Source organism: Artemia franciscana, chromosome 14, assembly GCF_032884065.1.
Source record: "Artemia franciscana chromosome 14, ASM3288406v1, whole genome shotgun sequence".
Lineage (NCBI taxonomy): Eukaryota > Metazoa > Arthropoda > Branchiopoda > Anostraca > Artemiidae > Artemia > Artemia franciscana.
The window spans coordinates 4,767,776-4,784,886 of record NC_088876.1 but is presented as its reverse complement, the minus strand read 5'-3'; the positions used below and the strand labels follow the sequence as shown (position 1 = coordinate 4,784,886).

The window sequence follows — 17,111 nt, the reverse complement described above, 5'->3', positions numbered from 1 at the left end:
CTTAGAGTGGAGGAATCGGGATGAAACTTGGTGGAAAAAACGCGAGTCCTAGATACATAATTGACATAACCAGAACGGATCCGCCTCTTTGGGGTAGTAGGGGGGGTTGATTCTGAAAAATTCGAAAAAATGAGGTATTTTTAACTTACGAACGGGTGATTGTATCTCCATGAAATTTGATATTTAGAAGGATATCGTGTCTCAAAGCTCTTTTTTAAATCCTGACTGGATCTGGTGACATTGGGGGAAGATTGGGGTGGGGAAACCTAAAATGATGGAAAGCGCTTAGATTAGAGGGATTAAGATGAAACTTGGTTGGAAAAATAAGCAGAAGTCTTGCATACGTGATTTACATAATTGGAACGGATCCGCTCAATTGGGGGGGGGGGGTAGTTCTGAAAAATAAGAAAAAATGACGTATTTTTAACTTACGAAGGAGTGATCGGATCTTCAAGAAACTACATATTTAGAAGGACCTCGTAACTCAGATCTCTTATTTCAAATCTCAACCGGATCAAGCGTAATTGGGGGGGGGGGCAGTTGGGGGACCGGAAATCTTAGGAAATACTTAAAGCGGTGAGATCAGGATGAAACTGGATGGGAAGAATAGAAACCGGTCTAAGATACGTGACTGACATAACTGGACCGGATCTGCTCTCTTTGGTGGAATTGGGGGGGGGGGCTATTTTGAAAATTGAGGTATTTGTAACTTACGAAAGGGTGACCAGATCTGAATGAAATTTGATATTTAGAAGGATCTTGTGCTTTAAAGTTGTAATTTCAAATTCCGACCAGATCCTGTGACATTCGGGGGGGGGGGTGGAGGGGGGAACCGGAATTCTTGGAAAACATGAAAATTGAGGTATTTTTATCCTACGAATAGACGATCGGATCGTAATAAAATTTGATTTTTAGAAGTAATTCATGTCTCAGAGCTCTTATTTCAAATCCCGACCAGATCTTTTGACACTGGGGGGAGTTGGAGGGGCAAATCTTGGAAAAACACTTGAAGTGGAGGAATCGGGATGAAGCTTGGTGGATAGAATAAACAAATGTCCTTGATAAATGATTGACAGAATCGTACTGGATTCGTTCTCTTTGGGGGAATTGGGGGGAGGGGTTCAGTGATTTGGCGAGTTCGGTGCTTCTGGACGTGCTAGGGCGATGAAAATTGGTAGGCGTGTAATAAATCTCTTCTCTGCTCACTTCAAAAAGCCCAAAATAGGGCAGTGAAGGCTACTTTTCTTAGGAAATACCTAAAGCGGTGAGATCAGGATGAAACTGGATGGGAAGAATAGAAACCGGTCTAAGATACGTGACCGACATAACTGGACTGGATCTGCTCTCTTTGGTGGAATTGGGGGGGGGGCTATTTTGAAAATTGAGGTATTTGTAACTTACGAAAGGGTGACCAGATCTTAATGAAATTTGATATTTAGAAGGATCTTGTGCTTTAAAGTTATAATTTCAAATTCCGACCAGATCCTGTGACATTCGGGGGGGGGGGGGTGGAGGGGGAACCGGAATTCTTGGAAAACATGAAAATTGAGGTATTTTTATCCTACGAATAGACGATCGGATCTTAATAAAATTTGATTTTTAGAAGTAATTCATGTCTCAGAGCTCTTATTTCAAATCCCGACCAGATCTTTTGACACTGGGGGGAGTTGGAGGGGCAAATCTTGGAAAAACACTTGAAGTGGAGGAATCGGGATGAAGCTTGGTGGATAGAATAAACAAATGTCCTTGATAAATGATTGACAGAATCGTACTGGATTCGTTCTCTTTGGGGGAATTGGGGGGAGGGGTTCAGTGATTTGGCGAGTTCGGTGCTTCTGGACGTGCTAGGGCGATGAAAATTGGTAGGCGTGTAATAAATCTCTTCTCTGCTCACTTCAAAAAGCCCAAAATAGGGCAGTGAAGGCTACTTTTCTTAGGAAATACTTAAAGCGGTGAGATCAGGATGAAACTGGATGGGAAGAATAGAAACCGGTCTAAGATACGTGACTGACATAACTGGACCGGATCTGCTCTCTTTGGTGGAATTGGGGGGGGGGCTATTTTGAAAATTGAGGTATTTGTAACTTACGAAAGGGTGACCAGATCTTAATGAAATTTGATATTTAGAAGGATCTTGTGCTTTAAAGTTGTAATTTCAAATTCCAACCAGATCCTGTGACATTCGGGGGGGGGGGGTTGGAGGGGGAAACCGGAATTCTTGGAAAACATGAAAATTGAGGTATTTTTATCCTACGAATAGACGATCGGATCGTAATAAAATTTGATTTTTAGAAGTAATTCATGTCTCAGAGCTCTTATTTCAAATCCCGACCAGATCTTTTGACACTGGGGGGAGTTGGAGGGGCAAATCTTGGAAAAACACTTGAAGTGGAGGAATCGGGATGAAGCTTGGTGGATAGAATAAACAAATGTCCTTAATAAATGATTGACAGAATCGTACTGGATTCGTTCTCTTTGGGGGAATTGGGGGGAGGGGTTCAGTGATTTGGCGAGTTCGGTGCTTCTGGACGTGCTAGGGCGATGAAAATTGGTAGGCGTGTAATAAATCTCTTCTCTGCTCACTTCAAAAAGCCCAAAATAGGGCAGTGAAGGCTACTTTTCTTAGGAAATACTTAAAGCGGTGAGATCAGGATGAAACTGGATGGGAAGAATAGAAACCGGTCTAAGATACGTGACTGACATAACTGGACCGGATCTGCTCTCTTTGGTGGAATTGGGGGGGGGGGGCTATTTTGAAAATTGAGGTATTTGTAACTTACGAAAGGGTGACCAGATCTTAATGAAATTTGATATTTAGAAGGATCTTGTGCTTTAAAGTTGTAATTTCAAATTCCAACCAGATCCTGTGACATTCGGGGGGGGGGTTGGAGGGGGAAACCGGAATTCTTGGAAAACATGAAAATTGAGGTATTTTTATCCTACGAATAGACGATCGGATCGTAATAAAATTTGATTTTTAGAAGTAATTCATGTCTCAGAGCTCTTATTTCAAATCCCGACCAGATCTTTTGACACTGGGGGAGTTGGAGGGGCAAATCTTGGAAAAACACTTGAAGTGGAGGAATCAGGATGAAGCTTGGTGGATAGAATAAACAAATGTCCTTGATAAATGATTGACAGAATCATACTGGATTCGTTCTCTTTGGGGGAGTTGGGGGTAGGGGTTCAGTGATTTGGCGAGTTTGGTGCTTCTGGACGTGCTAGGGCGATGAAAATTGGTAGGCGTGTAATAAATCTCTTCTCTGCTCACTTCAAAAAGCCCAAAATAGGGTAGTGAAGGCTACTTTTCTTCTCCCTCGGCTTTACTCTTCCTCTGATCTTTATAATGATACTGGAATAGCTCCGCTGGATCATATTATAGGTAAAAGTACTCTTTATTTAGCGCATTCTACTTTTCTAGGTACTCTTCCATCGACCCTGCAGCAGTCTTTCTCAAGGACAGGCTCAGGTAGGTACTTTTCTTCTTTGCGTAATTCTTCTCGACGATTTGTTTTACCAAAACGATCCTCTACAGCATCTCAGAGGTCTCCTGTATATCAGTCAATTCTATTATGGAACTTCATCCCTTTGGATGTCCCTCTTTTTATGGCACTTGGTATTAACCAAGTGACATATAGCAGTCGCCAATTCTGTCGGTCTGTCTGTCGGTCTGTCTGTCGGTCCCGGTTTTGCTACTTTAGGCACTTCCAGGTAAGCTAGGACGATGAAATTTGGCAAGCGTATCAGGGACCGCACCAGATTAAATTAGAAATAGTCGTTTTCCCGATTTGACCATCTGGGGGGGAGTGGGGGCCCGGTTAATTCGCAAAAAATAGAAAAAATGAAGTATTTTTAACTTATCAGCGGGTATTTGGATCTTAATGAAATTTGATGTTTGGAATGATATTGTGTCTTAGAGCTCTTATTTTTAATCCCGACCGGATCTGATGACATTGGGGGGAGTTGGAGGGGGAAAACCTAAAGTCCCGGTTTTGCTACTTTAGGCACTTCCAGGTAAGCTAGGACGATGAAATTTGGCAAGCGTATCAGGGACCGGACCAGATTAAATTAGAAATAGTCGTTTTCCCGATTTGACCATCCGGGGGGGGAGAAGGGGCCGGTTAATTCGGAAAAATAGAAAAAATGAAGTATTTTTAACTTATGAGCGGGTGATTGGATCTTAATGAAATTTGATGTTTGGAATGATATTGTGTCTCAGAGCTCTTATTTTAAATCCCGACTGGGTCTGATGACATTGGGGGGAGTTGGAGGGGGGAAACCTAAAATCTTGGAAAACACTTAGAGTAGAGGGATCGGGATGAAACTTGATGGGAAAAATAAGCGCAAGTCCCAGATACATGATTGACATAATCGGAACTTATTTGCTCTCTTTGGGGTAGTTGGGAGGGGGGAGTAAGTCTTAAAAATTAGAAAAATGAGGTATTTTCAACTTACGAACGGGTGATCGGATCTCAATGAAATTTGATGTTTAGAAGGATATCGTGTCTTAGAGCTCTTATTTTAAATCCCGACCGGATCTGGTGATGGGGGCGGGGAGTTGGGAGGGGGAAACCTAAAACTTGGAAAACACTTAGAGTGGAGGGATCGGGATGAAACATGGTGGGAAAAATAAACACAAGTCCTAGATAGATGATTGACATAAACGGAACGGATCCGCTCTCTTTTGGGTAGTTGGGGGGGGGGTTAATTCTGAAAAATTAGAAAAAATGAGGTATTTTTAACTTACGAACAGGTGATTGGATCTTCATGAAATTTGATTTTTAGAAGGATATCGTGGCTCAAAGCTCTTATTTTAAATCCTGACCGGATCTGGTGACATTGGGGGAAGTTTGGGGTGGGGAGACCTAAAATGATGGGAAACGCTTAGATTGGAAGGATTGGGATGAAATTTGGTTGGAAAAATAAGCAAAAGTCTTGCATACGTAATTTACATAATTGGAACGGATCCGCTCAATTGCGGGGGGGGGGGGGTAATTCTGAAAATAAGAAAAATAACGTATTTTAACTTACGAAGGAGTGATCGGATCTTCATGAAACTTCATATTTAGAAGGACCTCGTAACTCTGATATCTTATTTTAAATCTCAACCGGATCAAACGTAATTGGGGGGGGGGCAGTTGGGGGGACCGGAAATCTTAGAAAATACTTAAAGCGGTGAGATCAGGATGAAAATGGATGGGAAGAATAGAAACCTGTCTAAGATACGTGACTGACATAACTGGACCGGATCTGCTCTCTTTGGTGGAATTGGGAGGGGGGAGGTAATTTTGAAAATTGAGGTATTTGTAACTTACGAAAGGGTGACCAGATCTTAATGAAATTTGATATTTAGAAGGATCTTGTACTATAAAGTTTAACTTTAGGTTCTGACCTTCTCACAAGTGCCAAATGAGCTCTTGGCTCTTGGCTCTTCCGACCTCGTACCATATGAGCTCTCGGCTCTTCCGACCTCGTCCAAATGAGCTCTTGGCTCTTCCGACCTCGTACCATATGAGCTCTCGGCTCTTCCGACCTCGTCACAAGTGCCATATGAGCTCTTAGCTCTTGTTCTTTCTGCAAAGGCATTATTTCGTCGGGTCTTTCCAGTTAAATAATTTTTGTCTCTCTTTTAAATCTATCCCAATTTGTATGTCACTTCTCTTCTTTTAAAATCGTTTTGAGCTATATGTTAAATCTCCTTCTAAATCTTCTATCTGTTAAATGTCCTTGTCTTGTTCCAGTGTTTTTTTTTTTTTGTATATATTTTATAAGTGTTTTATTTTTGCTCTCTGTGGCCCATTACAAGCAAAGCTTCTTGGGCCTATTAACTGATTTACTTTTGTAATAGTTTCCTTTTAGTATTAATAAATTGATTGATTGACTGATTGATTGTCCGGGAGCTGCACAATTTGACTTGATAAAGTCGTTTTTCCAGATTCGACCATATGGGGAGCAAAAGGGAGAGGAAAAATTAGAAAAAATTAGGGATTTATAACTTACGAGTGGGTGATCGGATCTTAATGAATTTTGATATTTAGAAGGACTTTGTGACTCAGAGCTTTTATTTTAAATCTTGACCGGCTTTAAGCCTCTTATTTTCCTTTTTAAATCAATCTATTGATTCATAGAATTTTGTTAGAGCTCATACCATATGATTTCTTGGCTCTTAGCTTTTCTCGCCTCGTCACAAGTGCCATATGAGCTCTTAGCTCTTGTTACATACAGTAATGGTTATTGGGAAGTGTACAGACGTTTTCAGGGGGATTTTTTTTGGGGGGGGGGCTGAGGGGAGGGGGCTATGTGGAAGGATCTTTCCTTATGTCATGGGTTTATGTTATGTCATATATGTCATGGGGGAAGAGAAATTCAATGAAAAGGTCGCGGGATTTTCTAGAATTACTATAAAAAAAAAACAATGAAAAAATAAACATGAAAAAGTTTTTTCAATTGAAAGTAAGGAGTAGCATTAAAACTTAAAACGAGCAGAGATTATTACGCACATAAGGGGTTCTAAAAATACTTTAGCATAAAGAGCGAGGTATTTAGGAGGAGATAAATACCTCGCTCTTGATGCTAAAGTATTTTTATTAATTTCAACTATTTATTCTAAGGCCTTTCTGATTCAGGGGTCATTCTTAAAGAATCGGGACAAAACTTAAGATTTAGCATAAAGAGCGAGGTATTAACGAGGGAACAAACCCCCTCATATACATAACAAAAATATAAGAATTTAAAAGTTTGTCAAGTAAGTTAATTCTTAAGTGACGTATATTTTTTACTAATAAAAACGTACGTTAAAAATTAAAAGTTCTAGTTGCCTTTTTAAGTAACCGAAAAATTGGAGGGCAACTAGGCCTTCTTCCCCACCCCTTATTTCTCAAAATCGTCTGATCAAAACTAAGAGAAAGCCATTTAGCCAAAAAAAAAGAATTAATATGCAAATTTCAGTTTAATAATTTATGTGCGGAGAGCCAAAATCAAACACGCATTAATTCAAAAACGTTCAGAAATTAAATAAAAAAAAACTAGTTGTTTTTTACTGAAAGTAAGGAGCGACATTAAAACTTAAAACGAACAGAATATACTCCGTATATGAAATGGGTTGTCCCCTCCGCAATCCCTCGCTCTTTACGCTAAGGTTTGACTCTTTGCCACAGTTCTACTTTTTAAAACAATTAAAAACTTTAGCGTAAAGAGCGAGGCGTTGAGGAGGGGACAACCCATTTCATATACGGAGTAATTTCTGTTCTTTTTAAGTTTTAATGCCGCTCCCTACTTTCAGTTAAAAAAAACTAGTTTTTTTATTTGATTTAAAGTAAGTACAAACTTAAAGTACTTGCTTTACGTATGTAACCTAGAAGAGTGGTTAGTGCGCTAGACTTCAGACTCTTTGTCTGTGATGACAGGGGTTCGAGTCCTGGTTATTTGGTTTGAACGGAGGTCAGTGACGCGACTGTAAACTCAGCCACAGTCCAACCAGTTCTAAGTGGGTACCTGGAGAAATTTGGGGAAGGTAAACAGGAAGGGTGTCCCAAAGCACAGGAAGGCTAGCCCCCCGCCCCCTCTTACTCCCTGGCTGAAGGGTCCAAAAACAGAGATCATTACCACCAGTAGAGATTGTAAATTCCAATGCGGATTCCTCGCCTTTACCTTACATGCTTTGTAGCAAAAACCAATACTTAAACAATTTTTGTCTCAGTAATACAAGAGTTTATCCCACAAAGCCTTAAAAATTAATGAAAGAAGAATGAGTAGTTGCTCTTCAAAAACAGCGCTATCTTGTGCTACCAAGAAATATTCTATTATAGTTATAGATGCGGTTACTCTTTCTCTTTAATCACCTTTTCTTTGAATTAAATAAAAAAAATATTCTTTTTCAACTGAAAGTAAAGAGCAACATTAAAACTTAAAACGAACAGAAATTATTGCGTATATGAGGGGTTTCGCCTTGTCGTCAATACCTCGCTCTTTAAGCTAAAGTTCAAATTTTGTACTAATTCTTTAAGAATGCCCCGTGAATAACAAAGGTCGTTTGAAAAGTAGGCTACTAAAAACACTTTAGCGTAGTTTTGGTCTTACCCATCAAAAGTTACGAGTCTGAGAAAATTTGCCTTGTTTTCGAAAAAAGGAGGGACAACACCCTAAAAGTCATACAATCTTAATGAAAATCACACCATCAGCGTACTTAGCTGTATCAGTGTATATCATTCAGCGTGTCAGAGAACACTACTGGAGAGGTTTCAAGCTCCTGATCTGCAAAATTGTGGAATTTTGTATTCTTTGCCCGAGGAAAGATCACGGATGCGCGTTTATTTGTTTTTTTCCAGGGGTGATTGAATCGACCCAGTGGACCTAGAATATCCCGAGAGGGCTCATTCGAACAGAAACTGAAAGTTCTAGTACCGTTTTTAATTGACCAAAATAAATTTGAGGGCAACTAGATCCCCTCACACGCTCATTTTTCCCCAGTCACCCGATCAAAATTTTGAGATAGTTATTTTGTTCAGCATAGTCAAAACCAATAACCTTTGTCTCTGAGGGTGACTTAATCCTCCACATTCTCCAGGGAAAGGGCTGCAAGTTACAAGCTTTGCAATTGTATTGGTTACTGGGAAGCATACAGATGTTTTCAGGGGGGATATTTTCTGGTAGGGGGGAGGTCGGAGGAGGCGTTTGCGTGGGATGATCTTTCCATGGAGGTAGTTTCATGGAGGAAGGGGCATTTCTATTTCCAAGCATTATTTAAAAAACAATCAGAAATTCAATATATAAAGAACAAGTCTTTTCTACTGAAAGTAAGGAACAATATTAAAACTCAAAACGAGCAGAAATTATTACGTATATGAGGGAGTTCGCACATAGTAAATACCTCGCTCTTTACGCTAAAGTTTCTTAGTACTTTCAAAAGAGCTATTTATTCTAATTAAACGGCCTTTGTGATTCAGGGGTTATTCTTAAAGAATTGTAACAAAATTCAAACTTTACCGTAAAGGGCAAGGTATTGAATAAGGAGTAAACCCCTTCGTATACGTAATAATTTCTGCTCATTTTAAGTTTTAATGTTGCTCATTACTTTCATCTGAAAAAATTATTTTTTATATTTAATTTTCGTATAACGCAACCTTATAAACCAATACTGAATCCTCACCCTGGATAGAAGCTGCTTATCTCCCTCCCCCAACCCCAGAAGTGGTCCACAGATTGACAAAATCCTACTGCATTGAAATAAAACATGACTTGATAATAATAAATCTATAGTTTTACATCTTCATTTCTTATGCCAATCTGTTTCTTATGCGTTAATCGTTTATTGTTAATCGTTATCGTAATCGTTAATCGATTAATCGTTAAATCTATAGTTTTACATCTTCGTTTCTTATGTCAATCTGTTTCTTATGCATTTATTATGCGTTAATCGTTTCTCATGCGACCTTATAAACCAATGCTGATACTTAGCCTGGATTACAACTCATCTCTACCCCGGCGTGCAAAAAGCGGGGAAGCATGGTAACTCTGCTACCATGATAAACAATATAAGATGATACAATTATACAGATTTATATATAACTTTTTGCATACCTGCTCCACCCTCCATAAGAAACGATCTCTGGGTCAACGAAAGCCTACTGCATAAAAGTAGTACATGGCATGAAAACAATAAATATATGGTTTTAAAACTTCGCTTTCTTCGTATAATGCCTTATTACAAAAAAAAAACAAGATTTACCTGTTACAAATTTAGAAACTCTAAGATACGTTGATAGTTACTTCTAATCCAAATAAAATATTAACACTGGATATTTGAGCCCTTTTAAAGTAATGAAACAACAAACTCTGTATCCTTAGAAACCGATTTATGAATTTCTAAACTGTTTCCCAAAAAACGAATTTTCAGACCACCTGCCATAGAGCTACTGTACACTTGTTCGTAAAATACAGAACACCAATGAAATCTGAGATGGAAATTGAGACCCCTGTATTTTGTAAGGTAATCGACTGGGAAAAATCAAAAAGGGTTGACATGGAGAGGGTGTGAGTTATGCCGACATTTGGTAATCTTGCGTTGCAATGTTTCGTGCATACGAATGTATGAGACCACATTACTGGAACAAGTAGGGGAAAGAGACCATTAAAATGTATGAATGAATAAGTCGACGAAATCAAAGAGCGAGTTCAAAAAACAAATCTGAACTGTCAATTTATTGCTTTTATAGAAAATGACGGTATCGGGGGGTTGTTACTCTCTATCACTTGGTGCAGGAATGAGTTTCCTCCGTTTCCTACTTGGAATAGGGGGCATATTCTTACCCGGAGGTAATTTCAGGCAAAAACATAGTCGACAGTGGGCTACATTTTCTTGAAAACAGTGAATCACTGAGGAATTCAAACCATTTTTGGCCGCTTTGAGGACAACAACTGGGTGGATGAGGGAATCAAAGGTACTTTGACTAGCGAGAACTGGTTATTCTCCCGAAGCTTCGGCATCAATTATTGCATCGGCAACAACTGTGAGGGTATCAGCACAACCTATTCGTCACTTGAACCTGAACTGGTGAATATCACACCGACACCCTAGCACTAAAAATTGGGAGATGGCTTATTTGAACGAAAATTGAAAATCCTAGTACCCCCTTCAAACGTCTAAAAGATTGCCATTCAATTTAAATTTATAGAAAAACTATACATTAAGATTCATAGTTTGAGAGGCAAAAATGCCCTGCAACGGCAAATCCGTTCCTAAAGAGTCATCTACTGCGTATAAAGCGAATGGTAAAAAAAAGAAAAGAAAAACAAATTTAAGAAAGAAAAGAACAAAAAGGTAAAAAAAATTCAAGTGGTGCTCAAAAGCTTGATTTATTTATGTTGTAGACCAGGGCCGTGTCCAGGACTAATATTTTCGGGGAGGGGGATATTTTATACAAGTATTTTTTCGGGGGCGGGGTACGCAAAAAACTAAAAAATGTGAAACAATGTGATTATATCCATTCCTATTACGTTTTTACGAGTCAGACAAATATTTTGGGGGAGGGGGTCAAACCCCCTACCCTCCCTCCTGGATACGACCTTATAGGTGCAGGGCAAAAAATTCGTTGGCGGTAAAACTTTACTTTAGCGATTTTCGCGGATTAAGAACGTCAAGGAGCTACTAGGTAGTTGGAACTTTAAAAAATATAGATAACTAGCAACAGGGTATGGGAAGATGTTTTCAAGTTTTATACCTTTTACACCTTTCCTCCTCTAAGATACTGACTTTTCACGAGTCAGAAAAATCTTGTGAAACAGAAAAAAAAAAAAAAACTAGAAAAAGATCTATAGACTCATGACATGCAAGCTTGGGCAAAATTTGAAGCGTTTTGAAAAGTGATAACTTTCCGAAATTACATACACCAGCTGGCATACGCCAAGCGTGGCAAGACTGGTGCCAAACGGGGCGTACATCAACCATGCGTTATGGAATTGTGTCTTATGTGCCATAACTGTGTGGCACATGTGACGACCTGAGATGCAAACAAAGTGGCGGAAACTGGACGAAACCTATGTAAAAACGCTTAAATATTGTTTGTTTTCAAAGGATCTATACAGTCTTGTAAAAAGGAAAGTGGCAGATTTGCGAGTTTGATAACAACATCCGGAGCCAGAATTTCGACCATAGACGCATTCCTGAAAGCTTGATTTCTACTTGCACGGTTTGGAATACTCTAGGAGGTGACCATGTATTATACCGCCAACACTCAAGAAGTGAAGTTAGGTCAATCCAAAAAAAAAACAAAACATGACGAAATACAATAATTCAGAAACCAATAAGGGCTACACATTTGCATATTAGGGGGCGGGAGTGTAACCCCACTACATGTTATCCAATGAGCATAAACTAATTGTTCCTCAATACAGACAGATAAAACCGGTTTGTTCTCGAGTTTTACACAGTATATATTACATTAGCGTATAGTACCGGTTCTAGGGAAGCACTCTAAAACTGGCGCACAATTCTAATCTCGATTAAAAGACGGCCGAAATCCTATGAATGTAAACAGCTTAAAATGAATGTAAAAATTTAAAACACAAAGAAACGATCCTACAGGTTATCTGATGAGACCACAACCCCTTATTACCTGCACTCAGTATCTTCTTGATTTAGCAGCTAAACCAAGAAACTTACAGCACACATAGGTCTGATCCCGCGGAAAGGAGTTAATAGAGTATTTTTCAATGGGACGGGTTAAATTTGGATAGAAGTACAGATGGGGAGCTTTGGACTAATCTCGGGGGAAATGCTATCTCCTTCAGTTCGCAAAAAAAATAAGAGAAAAAAGGGTTTAATTTAGATAAAGCAGTGACAAAGAACGAAATGAAAAAAAAAACGGAAAAAAATTAAAAATCTGAATATTTCTACTCCACGTCCGGGAGCCTTTTTCGAGGGAAATAAAGTTAAACTAAATTAAACGAAACATATAAAGAAAAAGACAAAACAAAGAAATGCATTAAATAAAACTTATATCCTAATAACCTCCAAAATACCACAATCACTATAAAAGCCCGAGTAAGCACACAAGTTCGCAGGTATATATTATTAGCGTTGTTCTAAGCATAATTCTGCCATCGTATTTGCGTCCCAGCCTCCCCCCCTCTAATGGGACTGGACATAGATCAAGGCTACGTACATAACTCTGCCTATTTTATGGGTTTGTATTTCCGTAGTTTTTTTTTATCAGGCTACAAATAAAGTTCCGCTCCGTTATAAACAAAAACACTACGAGATGATGAGTTATCAGAATAAACTTAATGTGTGGCTTATGATTGATGTTCGTAGTTCTTATCTTATTAAAGCACTGATCGTTCTCAAATAAAAATATACTTTAAAATATATTTTATTGCCTTTAAACTAAAATAAAAAACTAAATATTTAATTAATATTTAATTAAAATTATTTAATTAATATTTATTAATTTATTTATTTAATTAATACTTAATCAAAATTATTTGAACTAAAATAAACTAAAATAAAAAATATATCTTATTGCCTTTAAACTAGACGATTTTCAGTGAAATTTATGCTTCTGTGTTAGCACTTTGTTGATATTCTAAAGTAGAAAGTTGGCAAAACTTTCAATTTATTTTTAATCAGGTAGTATACTATCAAGCATGCCGGAGTAGTCACTCTTTGAGAGATGCTGTCAGACTGGACAAATAGTATTGTTATTTTAGAATGGCATTAAAGGCTTCAAATGTTTTTGGTATAGGCTTAGAATGGTTGCTGTTGAGAAGGAAAAATGCTAAGAAAACAATTCTTACTTCATAATAAGAAAAATAACTGTACTTAATACATTTTGACTGCGATTCCACTACACTTTATCCACGACACCCCCCAATGTGCAAATATATAGCCAAAAATAAAGATTTCTCGTGTATTTTCCATTTCTTGATTTCGTCATTGTTGATTCAATTTACGAGTGGACATGTTGAAACAAGAGTGACGCATGGAAGTGTCAATGAGAAATATATCATTTGGGCTATATATTTGTACGTTATTCTGGGTTGGGGGTAGAGTGTAGTGAAATCGCAGTCAAAATGTGTTAACTACAGTTATTTGAAGATTATGAAATAATAATTGTTTTCTTAACATGTTTCCTTCTCAACAGCCCACATTCTAGACTTATCTCCATTTTTTGGGCCTCATTGGAGTAGAACATCCATTTTGTAAAGTTTTGTTTTTGTAACATAGAGATTTTTTAAGATTAACAAAGGTTAATGCTTTCTGGTGGGAGAAGGAGAGGAATTAGATGCTTCAAAACATATTCCCTGTACATCACTTCGGCTCTGGATGAATTCCTGAAATTTTCATTTACCTGACTCAACTGTTTCCAGTATTTTTTTGTACAAAAAAAAATACTGTTTTACCCACTAGAATTCTAACCCACTATCAATACTTCTAGGGCAAATTTCGTGTTGAGCCCTCAAAAACCTGGCCGTTCCTAGGGTTGGTGACGCCTAGGGCAAACTCATATTATGTTATGTGATTATATCCATTATATAGCCTACTAATGATTATAGCCTATATGTGAATTTAACAAAAATTTAGTGTATTCCCAGGGGCAATACATTAAATATCCCAGTTTATGTTCATTGGTGATTGTATTGCTCATTGCAATGATTTTTTATTTATTTATTGCCGATGTTTTGAAAAAAAGCACACTCTTCAAGATACATACAGTTTTCAATAAAACGCAAATGACGCAACAGACTATTGACTTTTATGGCGAGGAGAGGGGAAAAGGGACAGTAGCCAAAGTCCTGTTTGTAGAAATTTTTCCTCGTTCTAAGTTTGACTTGAATAATTTAATTTTTACTCGATAAAAATCCCTATAGGCCTGATTTTATTGGAAGGTGAAACTTTTTTTTTCACATTATGTATTTTTCTTATCACAGAACATCTTTGCAGTTCGGTGCCTTGCTTAAAAGCTAAATGTCATGTCTAATTTTTTTCATTTTTCAATCATTTTCAATCATTTTTACCTTAGCATCACAGTCTAAAAACTACAGACAAGGCAAAAAGTTACTTATTGGTGCCACATTCAGGGCTAAAAATGGAGTTTGCCGTAGAAGCGACTATTGGATTTGAAAAGAACACAAAAAAGGCATCGATTGAAGCATTCATTTTCATCTTACTTAAATTATGCTGAAAACTGCAAAATTCCCCAAATTCTTTCTGATGGCCTTTGACTTTTATTACATAATAAATAAAAATATAAACTATTACAGATATAAATCACTACACTAGGGAAAAATCTAAATTTGCTAACATGTAGCGATTAACTAGATTACATAAAAATTAATAAAGGCATCCTAAATCAGAAAATAATAATAAAAAAAAACCTACACAAATGTTCCTAGAAGCATCCTACACTAATTAAAATAACAACGAAAAAGGAAAAAATAAAAGACAATAAGACAATCACCTTCTCTCAAACACCCACAGGGTAACAACCCTCATTCAAATACAACTCCCTCCACCCAAACCCCTTCAACCCACTTCTCCCTCCAGCCCTTAATCCCACTCCCCCCCAAATAAAAAATAGATAAAACAAAACCTAAGGTAAAGTTCTAGTAAATTGACTTATTGCTATCTCGGAAAGGATTTAGGTTAGAAAAATGAAACTTTCAGGGATGGGTCTACAGGCTAAAGTATTTCCCGGAAAGGTATATAAAGTACCTCCACTCCTTCTCCCTCTAGAGGGCCCTGAAATTTGCCCACATGACAGGTCTATTTTTGTTGTACTTCAATTAAGCAGAAGACCTATTTTCCTAGGTTTCATTTTTATAACACACATATTTTTAAAGGTCATCAAAGGTCAGGGCCCTCTAGAGGGAGAAGGAGCGGAGGTAGTTGCTTCAAAATACCTTCCCGGGACATAATTTAGTCTGTCGATTCATCCCTGAAAGTTTCATTTTCCTAACCTAAACCCTTTCTGAGATAGAAAGAAGTCAATTAACTAGAATTTTACCGGTATATTTTAATTAAATATATAGAGTTAAAGTACCCACCTCCACTCCTTCTCCCTCTGGAGGGCCCTGAAATTTGTCTATTTTTGTTGTACTTCAATTAAGCAGAATATCTATTTTGCGAGGTTTCACTTTTATAACACACATATTTTTAAAGGTCAGGGCCCTCTAGAGGGAGAAGGAGCGGAGGTAGTTCCTTCAAAATACCTTCCCGGGACATAATTTAATCTGTCGATTCGTCCCTGAAAGTTTCATTTTCCTAACCTAAACCCTTTCTGAGATAGAAAGAAGTCAAATAACTAGAATTTTACCGGTATATTTTAATTAAATATATAGAGTTGGTTAGGTATTTACTCACCTTATTCTTAAGATAAAAAAATGATTGGAAAAAGATTATCCAGAAAAATCCATTATTATCCAGCAAATCTTTACTACAAAATAACAAACAACCTTCCTATTGTCTTTCACAATAGTACTGAACACCTGAACAGGTAATAGATGACTATTTTGAAATTCAAGATTTTCCTGTAGCCTCAGGTACAAAGTCCAGCCCATTGCAGCGCTGCCAACATGATGAAAATTATACCGTTTCTGGTACATTTTAGAGCTCCTGGTAGAATGCGGTACATTGGACATTTTTTGGTGCTATTAGAACTTTCTGATACATTTTTTTATTACTCGTTTCTAAGTCAAATATTCGTTCATGTTTTATTTTATTGAAAATTCTCTTCTTAATACGGCAAATTTTTAACCCACTGTTCAAAGGGTACAAATTAATCCCTCGTGGTTTAGTTTTGGTCCAGAAACTGTAACAATGCATTTCTACGTATTGGCAACACTGTGCAATGCTACAAATTAAAACACCAAAACTTGGTAAGTTTCTGTTGCGGGTAGTTACATAAGAATTAAATAAAAAAAGATATACATTCTATATACCGTATGAGCAAGGATGACACCCCTCCATCACTGATTGTAGCTGCAGCGGTAGCTGCAGCTATTAAAGGACAAAACTCGATCCTTAGTAGCCAAAAATTAATCATTTTGTAAACAAATCGAAATAAAAAGTACACCATATGTACCCTCAATGCCGAAAACCTTATACGTGCCCCAGCTAGAACCAGGGTAGCATCGAAGATTTTTTTCGGACAGGGGATTTACAATAAGGTTTTTTGGAGCTTTTTGCAAAAAATGCATCAGAAATTTGTTTATATTCATTTTATTAAGATTTTACATTACAGAAAAACATTAAGGGGGATCCAATCCCCTAATAGAACGCAACCCGGCTTAACTCTAATTTAATTCGAAGCCAGCTATTAAGCTCATTCCCTACCTTAACCACAACAACGTTGTTCTTATACATATCCCTATAATAAAAATCATCTTCGCTATACAGGTTAATTTTTTTTATCTAGGTACGAACACTTACGTAGGTAATGTACGCCTTGTAGGTACGTTATTTTTCTGCTTTTAGGTACGTTATTTCTCAGAATAATGATGATAGACCAAGATTGCCACCACAGCGAGAAAAAAAAAATGACCAACATTCCGACTAAAATTCACCAAAAAGGCAAAAAAAAAAAAACCACCAAAGACTAATTCTATTGTGGCTT

At 37.5% G+C, this 17,111-nt stretch overlaps 1 protein-coding gene across 2 annotated transcripts in view; it reads right to left on the bottom strand.

The window, feature by feature from the left end:
- Window positions 1–16,016, bottom strand: part of LOC136035213 (protein crumbs-like) — a 225,149-nt gene extending 209,133 nt beyond the window's left edge. The window contains exon 1 of one of the 2 annotated variants that reach the window (XM_065716825.1): window positions 15,860–16,016. The gene's annotated coding sequence lies outside the window, so the exon portion shown is untranslated. Of the gene's footprint in view, window positions 1–9,727; window positions 9,851–15,859 lie in introns of those variants that run through there. The other variant, XM_065716826.1, reaches the window with a different exon arrangement.
- Between the last annotated feature and the right edge of the window lie 1,095 nt (window positions 16,017–17,111).